This window comes from Cyclopterus lumpus, chromosome 8 (genome assembly GCF_009769545.1).
Source record: "Cyclopterus lumpus isolate fCycLum1 chromosome 8, fCycLum1.pri, whole genome shotgun sequence".
NCBI classification, from domain to species: Eukaryota; Metazoa; Chordata; class Actinopteri; order Perciformes; family Cyclopteridae; genus Cyclopterus; species Cyclopterus lumpus.
Genome location: NC_046973.1, coordinates 698789 through 714050, shown reverse-complemented (window position 1 = coordinate 714050; position 15262 = coordinate 698789). Strand labels below are relative to the sequence as shown.

Sequence of the window (15262 nt, the reverse complement as noted above, 5' to 3'; positions counted from 1 at the left end):
GGAAGTCAATGTTCGGGAAGTCAGTGTTCAGGAAGTCGGTATTCAGGAAGTCACTGTTCAGGAAGTCACTGTTCAGGAAGTCAGTGTTCAGGAAGTCGGTATTCAGGAAGTCAATGTTCGGGAAGTCAGTGTTCGGGAAGTCAATGTTCGGGAAGTCAATGTTCGGGAAGTCAATGTTCAGGAAGTCGGTATTCAGGAAGTCACTGTTCAGGAAGTCAGTGTTCAGGAAGTCGGTATTCAGGAAGTCAATGTTCGGGAAGTCAGTGTTCAGGAAGTCGGTATTCAGGAAGTCAATGTTCGGGAAGTCAGTGTTCGGGAAGTCAATGTTCGGGAAGTCAATGTTCGGGAAGTCAATGTTCGGGAAGTCAATGTTCAGGAAGTCGGTATTCAGGAAGTCAATGTTCGGGAAGTCAATGTTCGGAAAGTCAGTGTTCGGGAAGTCAGTGTTCGGGAAGTCAATGTTCGGGAAGTCAATGTTCGGGAAGTCAGTGTTCGGGAAGTCAATGTTCGGGAAGTCAATGTTCAGGAAGTCGGTATTCAGGAAGTCAATGTTCGGGAAGTCAATGTTCAGGAAGTCAGTGTTCGGGAAGTCAATGTTCGGGAAGTCAGTGTTCAGGAAGTCGGTATTCAGGAAGTCACTGTTCAGGAAGTCACTGTTCAGGAAGTCAATGTTCAGGAAGTCAATGTTCAGGAAGTCACTGTTCAGGAAGTCACTGTTCAGGAAGTCAATGTTCAGGAAGTCACTGTTCAGGAAGTCACTGTTCAGGAAGTCAATGTTCAGGAAGTCAGTGTTCGGTAAGTCAATGTTCGGGAAGTCAATGTTCAGGAAGTCGGTATTCAGGAAGTCAATGTTCGGGAAGTCAATGTTCAGGAAGTCAGTGTTCGGGAAGTCAATGTTCGGGAAGTCAGTGTTCGGGAAGTCAATGTTCAGGAAGTCAGTGATCAGGAAGTCAATGTTCGGGAAGTCAATGTTCGGGAAGTCAATGTTCAGGAAGTCGGTATTCAGGAAGTCAATGTTCGGGAAGTCAATGTTCAGGAAGTCAGTGTTCGGGAAGTCAATGTTCGGGAAGTCAGTGTTCAGGAAGTCGGTATTCAGGAAGTCACTGTTCAGGAAGTCACTGTTCAGGAAGTCACTGTTCAGGAAGTCAATGTTCAGGAAGTCACTGTTCGGGAAGTCACTGTTCGGGAAGTCAATGTTCAGGAAGTCAATGTTCGGGAAGTCAATGTTCAGGAAGTCAATGTTCAGGAAGTCAGTGTTCGGGAAGTCACTGTTCAGGAAGTCAATGTTCAGGAAGTCAGTGTTCGGTAAGTCAATGTTCGGGAAGTCAATGTTCAGGAAGTCGGTATTCAGGAAGTCAATGTTCGGGAAGTCAATGTTCAGGAAGTCAGTGTTCGGGAAGTCAATGTTCGGGAAGTCAGTGTTCGGGAAGTCAATGTTCAGGAAGTCAGTGATCGGGAAGTCAATGTTCAGGAAGTCAGTGTTCGGGAAGTCAATGTTCAGGAAGTCAATGTTCGGGAAGTCAGTGTTCGGGAAGTCACTGTTCAGGAAGTCAATGTTCAGGAAGTCAATGTTCAGGAAGTCAATGTTCAGGAAGTCAGTGTTCAGGAAGTCAATGTTCAGGAAGTCACTGTTCAGGAAGTCAATGTTCAGGAAGTCAGTGTTCAGGAAGTCAGTGTTCAGGAAGTCAATGTTCAGGAAGTCAGTGTTCAGGAAGTCAGTGTTCAGGAAGTCAGTGTTCAGGAAGTCAATGTTCAGGAAGTCAATGTTCAGGAAGTCAATGTTCAGGAAGTCACTGTTCAGGAAGTCAATGTTCAGGAAGTCAGTGTTCAGGAAGTCAATGTTCAGGAAGTCACTGTTCAGGAAGTCAATGTTCAGGAAGTCAATGTTCGGGAAGTCAGTGTTCAGGAAGTCAATGTTCAGGAAGTCGGTATTCAGGAAGTCAGTGTTCAGGAAGTCACTGTTCAGGAAGTCACTGTTCAGGAAGTCACTGTTCGGGAAGTCAATGTTCGGGAAGTCAATGTTCGGGAAGTCACTGTTCAGGAAGTCAATGTTCAGGAAGTCAGTGTTCGGGAAGTCACTGTTCAGGAAGTCAGTGTTCAGGAAGTCACTGTTCGGGAAGTCAGTGTTCAGGAAGTCGGTATTCAGGAAGTCAGTGTTCAGGAAGTCAGTGTTCAGGAAGTCAATGTTCAGGAAGTCACTGTTCAGGAAGTCAATGTTCAGGAAGTCAATGTTCAGGAAGTCAATGTTCAGGAAGTCACTGTTCAGGAAGTCAATGTTCAGGAAGTCAGTGTTCAGGAAGTCAATGTTCAGGAAGTCACTGTTCAGGAAGTCAATGTTCAGGAAGTCAATGTTCGGGAAGTCAGTGTTCAGGAAGTCAATGTTCAGGAAGTCGGTATTCAGGAAGTCACTGTTCAGGAAGTCAGTGTTCGGGAAGTCAGTGTTCAGGAAGTCAGTGTTCAGGAAGTCACTGTTCAGGAAGTCAATGTTCAGGAAGTCAGTGTTCAGGAAGTCACAGTTCGGGAAGTCACTGTTCAGGAAGTCACTGTTCAGGAAGTCAATATTCAGGAAGTCAATGTTCGGGAAGTCAATGTTCAGGAAGTCAATGTTCAGGAAGTCAGTGTTCAGGAAGTCACTGTTCGGGAAGTCAGTGTTCAGGAAGTCGGTGTTCAGGAAGTCAATGTTCGGGAAGTCAGTGTTCAGGAAGTCAATGTTCGGGAAGTCAGTGTTCAGGAAGTCACTGTTCAGGAAGTCAATGTTCAGGAAGTCACTGTTCAGGAAGTCAATGTTCAGGAAGTCAGTGTTCAGGAAGTCAGTGTTCAGGAAGTCAATGTTCAGGAAGTCACTGTTCAGGAAGTCAATGTTCAGGAAGTCAATGTTCAGGAAGTCAATGTTCAGGAAGTCACTGTTCAGGAAGTCAATGTTCAGGAAGTCAGTGTTCAGGAAGTCTGTTCAGGAAGTCAATGTTCAGGAAGTCACTGTTCAGGAAGTCACTGTTCAGGAAGTCAATGTTCAGGAAGTCAATGTTCGGGAAGTCAGTGTTCAGGAAGTCAATGTTCAGGAAGTCGGTATTCAGGAAGTCAGTGTTCAGGAAGTCACTGTTCAGGAAGTCACTGTTCAGGAAGTCACTGTTCAGGAAGTCAATGTTCGGGAAGTCACTGTTCAGGAAGTCAATGTTCAGGAAGTCACTGTTCGGGAAGTCGGTGTTCAGGAAGTCGGTATTCAGGAAGTCAGTGTTCAGGAAGTCAGTGTTCAGGAAGTCAATGTTCAGGAATTCACTGTTCAGGAAGTCAATGTTCAGGAAGTCAATGTTCGGGAAGTCAGTGTTCAGGAAGTCAATGTTCAGGAAGTCAATGTCCGGGAAGTCACTGTTCAGGAAGTCAGTGTTCAGGAAGTCACTGTTCGGGAAGTCAGTGTTCAGGAAGTCGGTATTCAGGAAGTCAGTGTTCAGGAAGTCAGTGTTCAGGAAGTCAATGTTCAGGAATTCACTGTTCAGGAAGTCAATGTTCAGGAAGTCAATGTTCGGGAAGTCAGTGTTCAGGAAGTCAGTGTTCAGGAAGTCGGTATTCAGGAAGTCACTGTTCGGGAAGTCAGTGTTCGGGAAGTCACTGTTCAGGAAGTCAGTGTTCAGGAAGTCAGTGTTCAGGAAGTCAGTGTTCAGGAAGTCAATGTTCAGGAAGTCAGTGTTCAGGAAGTCACTGTTCGGGAAGTCAGTGTTCAGGAAGTCGGTATTCAGGAAGTCACTGTTCAGGAAGTCACTGTTCAGGAAGTCACTGTTCAGGAAGTCAATGTTCGGGAAGTCAATGTTCAGGAAGTCAATGTTCAGGAAGTCAGTGTTCAGGAAGTCACTGTTCGGGAAGTCAGTGTTCAGGAAGTCGGTATTCAGGAAGTCACTGTTCAGGAAGTCAGTGTTCAGGAAGTCAATGTTCGGGAAGTCAGTGTTCAGGAAGTCACTGTTCAGGAAGTCAATGTTCAGGAAGTCGGTATTCAGGAAGTCAATGTTCAGGAAGTCAGTGTTCAGGAAGTCAATGTTCAGGAAGTCAATGTTCAGGAAGTCAATGTTCGGGAAGTCAGTGTTCAGGAAGTCAAAGTACACATTCATATAAATACATATATGTGAAGATAGTTGTAATTTCTCTATAAATTATTTCTTTACAGATGCTAAATAAATAACCTTATACATTATTATTATTATTATTATTACCACCCACATCTTTGCACTACATGAGACAAATAGCGAACAACCGAATGTCAAGTATTACAACTACACCTAAAATATGGATTTTCTACAACACGTGGTGTTTGCTGTCAGATCTAAGAGCCAATCAGCTCTCTGATGTGGCAGACAGGCGTTTCCCATCATGCACTGGGCCACGCAGTGGATGGAGAGCTCCTGCGGCGCCTAGCTCTAAAACCAACGGCCGCCTCGATCTCGTGAGAGTATCGTTGACCACGTGTGAATGACGTCAGAGCACGTCGGGAGCAAATCTAACCAGCATGCATTGCACGCCGATCGATTCTGCGCTGAACTGGCTCATCTCGAACGAGCCTAGTGACTGTGACAAAGACCTTCATGCATCAATAGGGTCCCTATTGAAATTGCTTCTTATTATTCTGATTCTTATGTTTGTACATTGGGACCATTTTTGGGGTACGTAACCATTTGGAAAACCAGCCGTATTTGGCACGCTTGTCAGTCTTGGTGGAAATAGCCACATTTTTACGACGCCCCTCACCCAGAATGTCCGATTGACTTGTTCACACATGTCCACCTGCTCTACAGAAACCCTCTCAGACCACTAAGCTCCGCCTACTTAGACTTTCCTCCATTTTGAATTTTGTGAAAAACACATCATTGACTTTCTTAACTACATGCTTGGTCCAAATCAACAAAACCTGATATCAATCAAATCATTGAAGCCAGATGACGTAGAATATGTCAACTGTTTATTTATATCTCATTGTGGTAAAGATCTATGGCCCAATGAACATCTTAGGGGCGTGTCTTGTTTTTCAATGCTCATAGCGTCAACACTATTGGGACTAATCACTCGAAAACATGTTTCCTAAGTGCACATGGCATGCCTTAACTGGCAAAAGAAATCTTGTGCGATTTGAACACTAGGGGGCGCTACAATAATTCGCAGAAGTTGCCCGTTTTTAGTGTTTTTAGCTAGTTTTTGTCACTTTTCGCCGTTATACATTTAACGTTATCTCCCACAAAAATGATCCGATCGACTTCAATCTTCTTTCCAGGATGATCTGAAGGCCTTGAAGATGATTATTCTGCGTCGCTTTCACCCACTCTGACTTGTCGTTAAAATATTCCAATAAAATCCCACTTCCTGTGTTTTGTTATGAGACTGTTGCTTTAACCGATCTTTCCAAAGATAATCATGATGCCACTCAAGACTGTTTCCTGTAAGTACTTGACTTATTTATGGCTATTAACCTATTATATTACAGTTTTCCTTCTCATGAACATTTTAATTGCAATTGCAAGGTCACACAAACACAACACAAATGTGTAAAACAAATATAATAAAAAGAATGTAAATATTAAAAAGAGAAAGAATATATACATGACAGAACACTCCCCATTTCTCTTATTTTCTCTTTTCAACTGCCCATCTGTTTTTTTCTGTCTCATAAAAGGCAGACACCTGGAACTCTCTCCATGTCATCTCCTTCTCCATGCCCTGGTCTTTGTACAGGGAAAATACTTTAGCAGGGCAATACACGTACTTCCCTGTTACTCCAGGGAACCCGGTGTGAATATGAGGACTGTTTGGGCCCTGCTTCAGTCCCATCCGACAGAAGCGACACCTTGGACCAGTGTGCTGAGATTCAGTCCTCTTCCTCTTTTGCTGGCCTCTCTCCTCCACCCTTTTCTTTGTGGAATACAGTTCCTGCTGAAAGAACTTTGTTCCTGCAAAGTCTTTAAAGGGCATTTTGGGGTTTGTCAGACCTTCAGCACCATAAGCTTTAAAAACTTTAGTGGAGCAGTAAAAGTACCTGACGGGGCCCTGCTGGTAAAAGAAGTGGATGGAGGAACCATCATTCTCATACCTGGACTTTGGCTGGCCACAGGACAGGCACGTTTTTGTCTGCTTCTTTTTGTGCACTGGTTGTTGTTGTTGTTGCTGCTGATGCTGCTGTTGCTTGTCTAGGATGTTTTGTACAATTTCCTCAATGGAGGCTTTCGTAAGGGTCTGACCAGGTGGCGGTGGGTTAACGACTGCAACAGGCATAGTTACAACTGGCACACGGGTAGTCTCACTGCCCTTTGTCAGAGTGCCAGAGTTCCTGCCTCTCTTGCAGTTTTTCTGGGCTGGTGTTCAAAGATGAGCTGGTGTTTAGTAATTTGCAGAGGTGTTTGACATATTGTAGGAAGTGATGTTTTGTTGTTGGGTGCAGCATGCTGTTTGGGTCTGTACAGGAGTTGTGAACTAGAGCAGCATCGTCGTGGTCCACAAGCTTGAGCATGTCCTTCATCCCACGGTGTTCATTGAGCAGGTTGTCTATAGCTGCCTTCATGGGGGCCGGCCACTGCTTGTGGTCCAACACAAACACTCTCCCTCCGGTGTTCACAGGTCCAGTCGGTGAGGACAGCAGGGGCAGAGACGGCCGACATGTTTCTATGAAAACAAAGGACAAAGAGTACAATGAGTTATTCTGACCTACAGAAGGGAAAAGCCTGATTTCACACACTTGAATGGGTGAAAACACGCTTTCCACTTTCAGATACTGACTCATGGCTAACTGGTATGTTTATGCAACCGTCTATTCATTTACACATTAAATATTGTGACATCTCGTGAGAAAAGAACGTTGTAACACATCCATTACCCTCCTAATAAATAGGATTTCAATTCAGTTCCTACTAACTAATGCTGGAGTGTCATCCACTACTTTGTCTGTTTGGTGGTTACCTGGATCTGCCTGAGGCCCGGGAGTCGTACTGGGAGTCACGTCTGGTTTGACAGCAGAATCTGCAGCAGGGCGTGGAGGAAACTGAAGCAGCTTGAGGGGTGCCGTTGAGGATGAGGATGACTGGGCAGTGGACGCTGCTTTGAGGAGGTGGATTCAGGGCCGGGGCAGAGTCTGTCTTGGTCCTGTGCTGGTCCCAGTCCAGAGGAACATGGCGGCTACCAGGCTCAACGTACTGCAGGCCAAACTTCTCTCCAGTGTCTTTGCTAGAGAAATGAAATGCTGGATATTTCATGTGTCCCAACACCCGTTCGGAGACTGCGTTGAGCTGGGCCATTAATGCAGGATCAAAGACGGCTGGGAGGTGGACACCAGGCTGCTTCAAGTCCACAAGGCGCTGGTAATTCCACCGCGCCACGCCAGTCATCCCCTGTGCTTGAAACAGCTCTGGATATCCCTCCTGCTGGGATGTGCCTCTGATGGGGATCCAAATGGGAACTCTGGCCCCTTCACCCTGCACATGATTCAGCTGCAGAGATCCTCCATGCCTGTACAAAATCCCCCCTTCAACCACGGGATCACTCAGGCAACCTCGCAGGATGTGCACCCGCTGGATCCGCCATAGCTTCAGCATTGAGGGCTTGAAGAGAGGAGCGCCATTTGGATCACTGGCCAGGTGAAACTGCTGTAAAACTCCCTCCACCCTCTTGATGAGCTCCTCCGGCTGTGTGATCCTGGTCCTGCAGTGCTCCCGAATGTGTGGCTTGGTTGGGTTGGCAGGCTGAATCCCACAGAAGGCATAGGCGTCTTTAAGCCTCTGCAGGTCTTCCTGATCCACCACAGAAAAGGCTGCGGACAGGAACTGAGCAAAAGAACTGTACAGTGCATGATGCTCTGTCACACACTCACGGAGGAACCTCCTCATGCAGTGGAATAAGTCCAGCTTGATGCTCAAGTTGGCACTGAAATGGGACCGTGACGCACACGTGTTCAGCAGGTTACCAGAAGTAGCCTGGGCAACGATGGCATCAGTTGTTTGCCAAGAATCCCAGTTCAGATGCTCTCCTGCATACGATTCTGCCACTTTGAATGCTGCACAGCAATCCCTGAAAGAAGAAAGAAGAAGTACAGCCATGAATGTTAAAGCGTCGTATGAACCACCACTGGTCATGGTAATAAGACGATTCTTAACAGCCAACTCATTTTCTTTTATTCAACTGGAATTATGAAAAGCAATATAAATTGTGATTATGAGCCATTTGAAAAAAAAAAAAAGGATTCAAATGTACCTGTCTACCCAGTGGTATTGTGCCTTCTCTATGCCTGCTGTGCTGTAGCGCCGTGCTAGTCCCTCGTACATGGGCTTCAGGGACTTCTCCGTCTCAGACTGCACCATCACCCATGAAAGGATCATCCAGTTCTCATTCATGACCGCATACGAGGACATGGTGCCGGATGAAAAGGTGACCTTCTGGTCTGAGCGGAAAGCCTGTCCAAAGCTCCCCTGGAAAAGTGTGTTGATGGCACTCTCCTGGTGTTGGTACTCGTGCAGCAAGCAGTCAGCCAGGTAGTGAGAAGACACAATGATCCCGTTCCAGCCATCTGAATCACTGTACTCTCCGAAGGGAGCCGGCTTTGTTTCCTGTCGCAAGAACTGAGTGATGGTTCTTTGGTCATACTGTCCTGCCTCCCCATCCATGACATTTTGGCAGCTGAGGAGGTGGGCCAGGTGAGCCCGTTCAAACTTCAAGTGCATCACCTCCATTACCTGCTTTGTCATGTCGCTGGGGGAGTTACCTGTCCGCCTGAGCTCGTCCATGACGGATTTACATATTGCCTTCTTGTACGTCAGGATGGCTGGCAAGAGGTTTGTGTACCTCTTTGGGAGTTTGTCAAGCCACAGTGGGTTGTCAGCGTACCACTTTTTTTTGCACACTTTGCAGCACAGCCTGGATGACAACAGGTAGTACTGTCCAGTGATGCCAACAACGACACGAGGTCTACCAACACCTGCAGAGGCAACTTGAGGCCGTGCACAACCTCCCATACACGGCAGAGTGTCGTTGTTCCTCATCCTCCCCATGAGGTTATTGTTCTCTGGCTTCCATATAAAAAATGGATGGAGCTGAAAGTACTTTGGGGAAGGAAGATCGGAGATGCTGTCAATCAATTCAGGCTGGGGAGGCAAACGCCACAATGACACCATCTTCATGGGGTTCCCTACAGGAATGGAACCTGACCCATAGATTCCAGCTCCGTCTTCATCCAGATCCTCTGCTGCTGTGAACAGTTCCACTGGTGACATCGTGGTCGTAGCCAGGAAGCTGTGGAGGAGGACAGGTGGGGACAGCTATTGGCCTGGGTAAAGGCTCACCTGGTCAGACGAGAATAAAGACAAATTAGTACGATTTTGGGTGTGACTATTTCATATTTTTAAAATGTACACAACCAAATTAAAAAAAACACTCAAATACTGACTTTGGTCTCTGTGTGGAGTTGGCAGTTGACCGGGCTCTGCAGACGTCTCAGGAGAAATCAGGAGCTCCTCTGATCCTATAGAGAACATTGAACATGTTATTATTATTGACAATAAGATTAAGCAAGAATGTAACATGACATTTGTGAAACTCGGCGAGCTGTACACTGGAGTGCTGCCTACTTTTGGTCCGAAAACAGTGCACCAGTATCTAATTTACAACCATGAAGATTTTAAAGAATAAACAACCGTTTTGATGTACACTACATAAGGATATTTGTAGGATGCAAATACAGGTAAAATACTAGGTACCAGGAACTGTGGCAGTCGCCTCTGTTGACAGATGAGCTGCTCCTTCGGGCATCAGACACAGGAGCTCCTGGGGAACGGGTCTCTTTACGGATGGTAATGCAGGGGCTGCAAGGAGAGAAGGATCACAAAACAAGAATCAATTCATGGTTTATAACTAATATAAGCACAGTCAATATGACAGATAATGTTTCAATGAATGACATAATGTTGATACATTTACCATCTACTTGTGAACCCTTAGCCTTGGCTGGTGCAGCCAGTGTAGCAGATGGTACCCTTGTTTGTTATTGATACCCTTGTTTGTTATTGATAACCTTGTTTGTTATTGATACCCTTGTTTGTTATTGATACCCTTGTTTGTTATTGATACCCTTGTTTGTTATTGATACCCTTGTTTGTTATTGATACCCTTGTTTGTTATTGATACCCTTGTTTGTTATTGATACCCTTGTTTGTTATTGATAACCTTGTTTGTTATTTATACCCTTGTTTGTTATTGATACCCTTGTTTGTTATTGATACCCTTGTTTGTTATTTATACCCTTGTTTGTTATTGATACCCTTGTTTGTTATTGATACCCTTGTTTGTTATTGATACCCTTGTTTGTTATTGATACCCTTATTTGTTATTTATACCCTTGTTTGTTATTGATACCCTTGTTTGTTATTTATACCCTTGTTTGTTATTTATACCCTTGTTTGTTATTGATACCCTTGTTTGTTATTGATACCCTTGTTTGTTATTGATAACCTTGTTTGTTATTGATAACCTTGTTTGTTATTGATAACCTTGTTTGTTATTGATACCCTTGTTTGTTATTGATACCCTTGTTTGTTATTGATACCCTTGTTTGTTATTGATAACCTTGTTTGTTATTTATACCCTTGTTTGTTATTGATACCCTTGTTTGTTATTGATACCCTTGTTTGTTATTTATACCCTTGTTTGTTATTGATACCCTTGTTTGTTATTGATACCCTTGTTTGTTATTGATACCCTTGTTTGTTATTTATACCCTTGTTTGTTATTGATACCCTTGTTTGTTATTGATAACCTTGTTTGTTATTTATACCCTTGTTTGTTATTGATACCCTTGTTTGTTATTGATAACCTTGTTTGTTATTGATACCCTTGTTTGTTATTGATACCCTTGTTTGTTATTGATACCCTTGTTTGTTATTGATAACCTTGTTTGTTATTTATAACCTTGTTTGTTATTGATACCCTTGTTTGTTATTGATACCCTTGTTTGTTATTGATACCCTTGTTTGTTATTGATAACCTTGTTTGTTATTGATACCCTTGTTTGTTATTGATAACCTTGTTTGTTATTGATACCCTTGTTTGTTATTTATACCCTTGTTTGTTATTGATACCCTTGTTTGTTATTGATACCCTTGTTTGTTATTTATACCCTTGTTTGTTATTGATACCCTTGTTTGTTATTTATAACCTTGTTTGTTATTGATACCCTTGTTTGTTATTGATAACCTTGTTTGTTATTGATACCCTTGTTTGTTATTGATACCCTTGTTTGTTATTTATACCCTTGTTTGTTATTGATACCCTTGTTTGTTATTTATACCCTTGTTTGTTATTGATACCCTTGTTTGTTATTGATACCCTTGTTTGTTATTGATAACCTTGTTTGTTATTTATAACCTTGTTTGTTATTGATACCCTTGTTTGTTATTGATACCCTTGTTTGTTATTGATACCCTTGTTTGTTATTTATACCCTTGTTTGTTATTGATACCCTTGTTTGTTATTTATACCCTTGTTTGTTATTGATACCCTTGTTTGTTATTGATACCCTTGTTTGTTATTGATACCTTTGTTTGTTATTGATACCCTTGTTTGTTATTGATACCCTTGTTTGTTATTGATACCCTTGTTTGTTATTTATACCCTTGTTTGTTATTGATACCCTTGTTTGTTATTGATACCCTTGTTTGTTATTGATACCCTTGTTTGTTATTGATACCCTTGTTTGTTATTGATACCCTTGTTTGTTATTGATACCCTTGTTTGTTATTTATAACCTTGTTTGTTATTGATAACCTTGTTTGTTATTGATAACCTTGTTTGTTATTGATACCCTTGTTTGTTATTGATACCCTTGTTTGTTATTGATAACCTTGTTTGTTATTGATACCCTTGTTTGTTATTGATAACCTTGTTTGTTATTGATACCCTTGTTTGTTATTTATACCCTTGTTTGTTATTGATAACCTTGTTTGTTATTGATACCCTTGTTTGTTATTGATAACCTTGTTTGTTATTGATACCCTTGTTTGTTATTTATACCCTTGTTTGTTATTGATACCCTTGTTTGTTATTGATACCCTTGTTTGTTATTTATACCCTTGTTTGTTATTGATACCCTTGTTTGTTATTTATAACCTTGTTTGTTATTGATACCCTTGTTTGTTATTGATAACCTTGTTTGTTATTGATAACCTTGTTTGTTATTGATACCCTTGTTTGTTATTGATACCCTTGTTTGTTATTTATACCCTTGTTTGTTATTGATACCCTTGTTTGTTATTTATACCCTTGTTTGTTATTGATACCCTTGTTTGTTATTGATACCCTTGTTTGTTATTGATAACCTTGTTTGTTATTTATAACCTTGTTTGTTATTGATACCCTTGTTTGTTATTGATACCTTTGTTTGTTATTGATACCCTTGTTTGTTATTGATAACCTTATTTGTTATTTATACCCTTGTTTGTTATTGATACCCTTGTTTGTTATTGATAACCTTGTTTGTTATTGATACCCTTGTTTGTTATTGATAACCTTGTTTGTTATTGATACCCTTGTTTGTTATTGATACCCTTGTTTGTTATTTATAACCTTGTTTGTTATTGATAACCTTGTTTGTTATTGATACCCTTGTTTGTTGTTTGTTATTGATACCCTTGTTTGTTATTGATACCCTTGTTTGTTATTGATACCCTTGTTTGTTATTGATAACCTTGTTTGTTATTTATAACCTTGTTTGTTATTGATACCCTTGTTTGTTATTGATACCCTTGTTTGTTATTGATAACCTTGTTTGTTATTTATAACCTTGTTTGTTATTGATACCCTTGTTTGTTATTGATACCCTTGTTTGTTATTGATACCCTTGTTTGTTATTGATACCCTTGTTTGTTATTGATACCCTTGTTTGTTATTGATAACCTTATTTGTTATTTATACCCTTGTTTGTTATTGATACCCTTGTTTGTTATTGATACCCTTGTTTGTTATTGATAACCTTGTTTGTTATTGATACCCTTGTTTGTTATTGATACCCTTGTTTGTTATTGATACCCTTGTTTGTTATTGATACCCTTGTTTGTTATTTATAACCTTGTTTGTTATTGATAACCTTGTTTGTTATTGATACCCTTGTTTGTTGTTTGTTATTGATACCCTTGTTTGTTATTGATACCCTTGTTTGTTATTTATACCCTTGTTTGTTATTTATACCCTTGTTTGTTATTGATACCCTTGTTTGTTATTTATACCCTTGTTTGTTATTGATACCCTTGATAACCTTGTTTGTTATTTATAACCTTGTTTGTTATTGATACCCTTGTTTGTTATTGATACCCTTGTTTGTTATTGATAACCTTGTTTGTTATGTATAACCTTGTTTGTTATTGATACCCTTGTTTGTTATTGATACCCTTGTTTGTTATTTATACCCTTGTTTGTTATTGATACCCTTGTTTGTTATTGATAACCTTGTTTGTTATTGATACCCTTGTTTGTTATTGATACCCTTGTTTGTTATTGATACCCTTGTTTGTTATTTATAACCTTGTTTGTTATTGATACCCTTGTTTGTTATTGATACCCTTGTTTGTTATTGATACCCTTGTTTGTTATTTATACCCTTGTTTGTTATTGATACCCTTGTTTGTTATTGATACCCTTGATAACCTTGTTTGTTATTTATACCCTTGTTTGTTATTGATACCCTTGTTTGTTATTGATAACCTTGTTTGTTATTGATACCCTTGTTTGTTATTGATACCCTTGTTTGTTATTGATACCCTTGTTTGTTATTGATACCCTTGTTTGTTATTGATACCCTTGATAACCTTGTTTGTTATTTATACCCTTGTTTGTTATTGATACCCTTGTTTGTTATTGATAACCTTGTTTGTTATTGATACCCTTGTTTGTTATTGATACCCTTGTTTGTTATTTATACCCTTGTTTGTTATTGATACCCTTGTTTGTTATTGATACCCTTGATAACCTTGTTTGTTATTTATACCCTTGTTTGTTATTGATACCCTTGTTTGTTATTGATAACCTTGTTTGTTATTGATACCCTTGTTTGTTATTGATACCCTTGTTTGTTATTGATACCCTTGTTTGTTATTGATACCCTTGTTTGTTATTGATAACCTTGTTTGTTATTGATACCCTTGTTTGTTATTGATACCCTTGTTTGTTATTGATAACCTTATTTGTTATTTATACCCTTGTTTGTTATTGATACCCTTGTTTGTTATTGATACCCTTGTTTGTTATTTATACCCTTGTTTGTTATTGATACCCTTGTTTGTTATTGATACCCTTGTTTGTTATTGATACCCTTGTTTGTTATTTATACCCTTGTTTGTTATTGATACCCTTGTTTGTTATTGATACCCTTGTTTGTTATTGATACCCTTGTTTGTTATTGATACCCTTGTTTGTTATTGATAACCTTATTTGTTATTTATACCCTTGTTTGTTATTGATACCCTTGTTTGTTATTGATACCCTTGTTTGTTATTGATAACCTTGTTTGTTATTGATACCCTTGTTTGTTATTGATACCCTTGTTTGTTATTGATACCCTTGTTTGTTATTGATACCCTTGTTTGTTATTTATAACCTTGTTTGTTATTGATAACCTTGTTTGTTATTGATACCCTTGTTTGTTGTTTGTTATTGATACCCTTGTTTGTTATTGATACCCTTGTTTGTTATTTATACCCTTGTTTGTTATTTATACCCTTGTTTGTTATTGATACCCTTGTTTGTTATTTATACCCTTGTTTGTTATTGATACCCTTGATAACCTTGTTTGTTATTTATAACCTTGTTTGTTATTGATACCCTTGTTTGTTATTGATACCCTTGTTTGTTATTGATAACCTTGTTTGTTATTTATAACCTTGTTTGTTATTGATACCCTTGTTTGTTATTGATACCCTTGTTTGTTATTTATACCCTTGTTTGTTATTGATACCCTTGTTTGTTATTGATAACCTTGTTTGTTATTGATACCCTTGTTTGTTATTGATACCCTTGTTTGTTATTGATACCCTTGTTTGTTATTTATAACCTTGTTTGTTATTGATACCCTTGTTTGTTATTGATACCCTTGTTTGTTATTGATACCCTTGTTTGTTATTTATACCCTTGTTTGTTATTGATACCCTTGTTTGTTATTGATACCCTTGATAACCTTGTTTGTTATTTATACCCTTGTTTGTTATTGATACCCTTGTTTGTTATTGATAACCTTGTTTGTTATTGATACCCTTGTTTG

At 40.2% G+C, this 15262-nt stretch overlaps 1 long non-coding RNA gene across 1 annotated transcript; it reads right to left on the bottom strand.

The window, feature by feature from the left end:
• Positions 1-9227: 9227 nt before the first annotated feature.
• Positions 9228-9992, bottom strand: LOC117734673. The gene is made up of 4 exons (XR_004609823.1): positions 9937-9992; positions 9717-9821; positions 9407-9481; positions 9228-9302 (listed from the first exon to the last, which is right to left on the bottom strand). It is a non-coding gene; the product is annotated as an uncharacterized LOC117734673 (long non-coding RNA).
• Positions 9993-15262: the final 5270 nt, after the last annotated feature.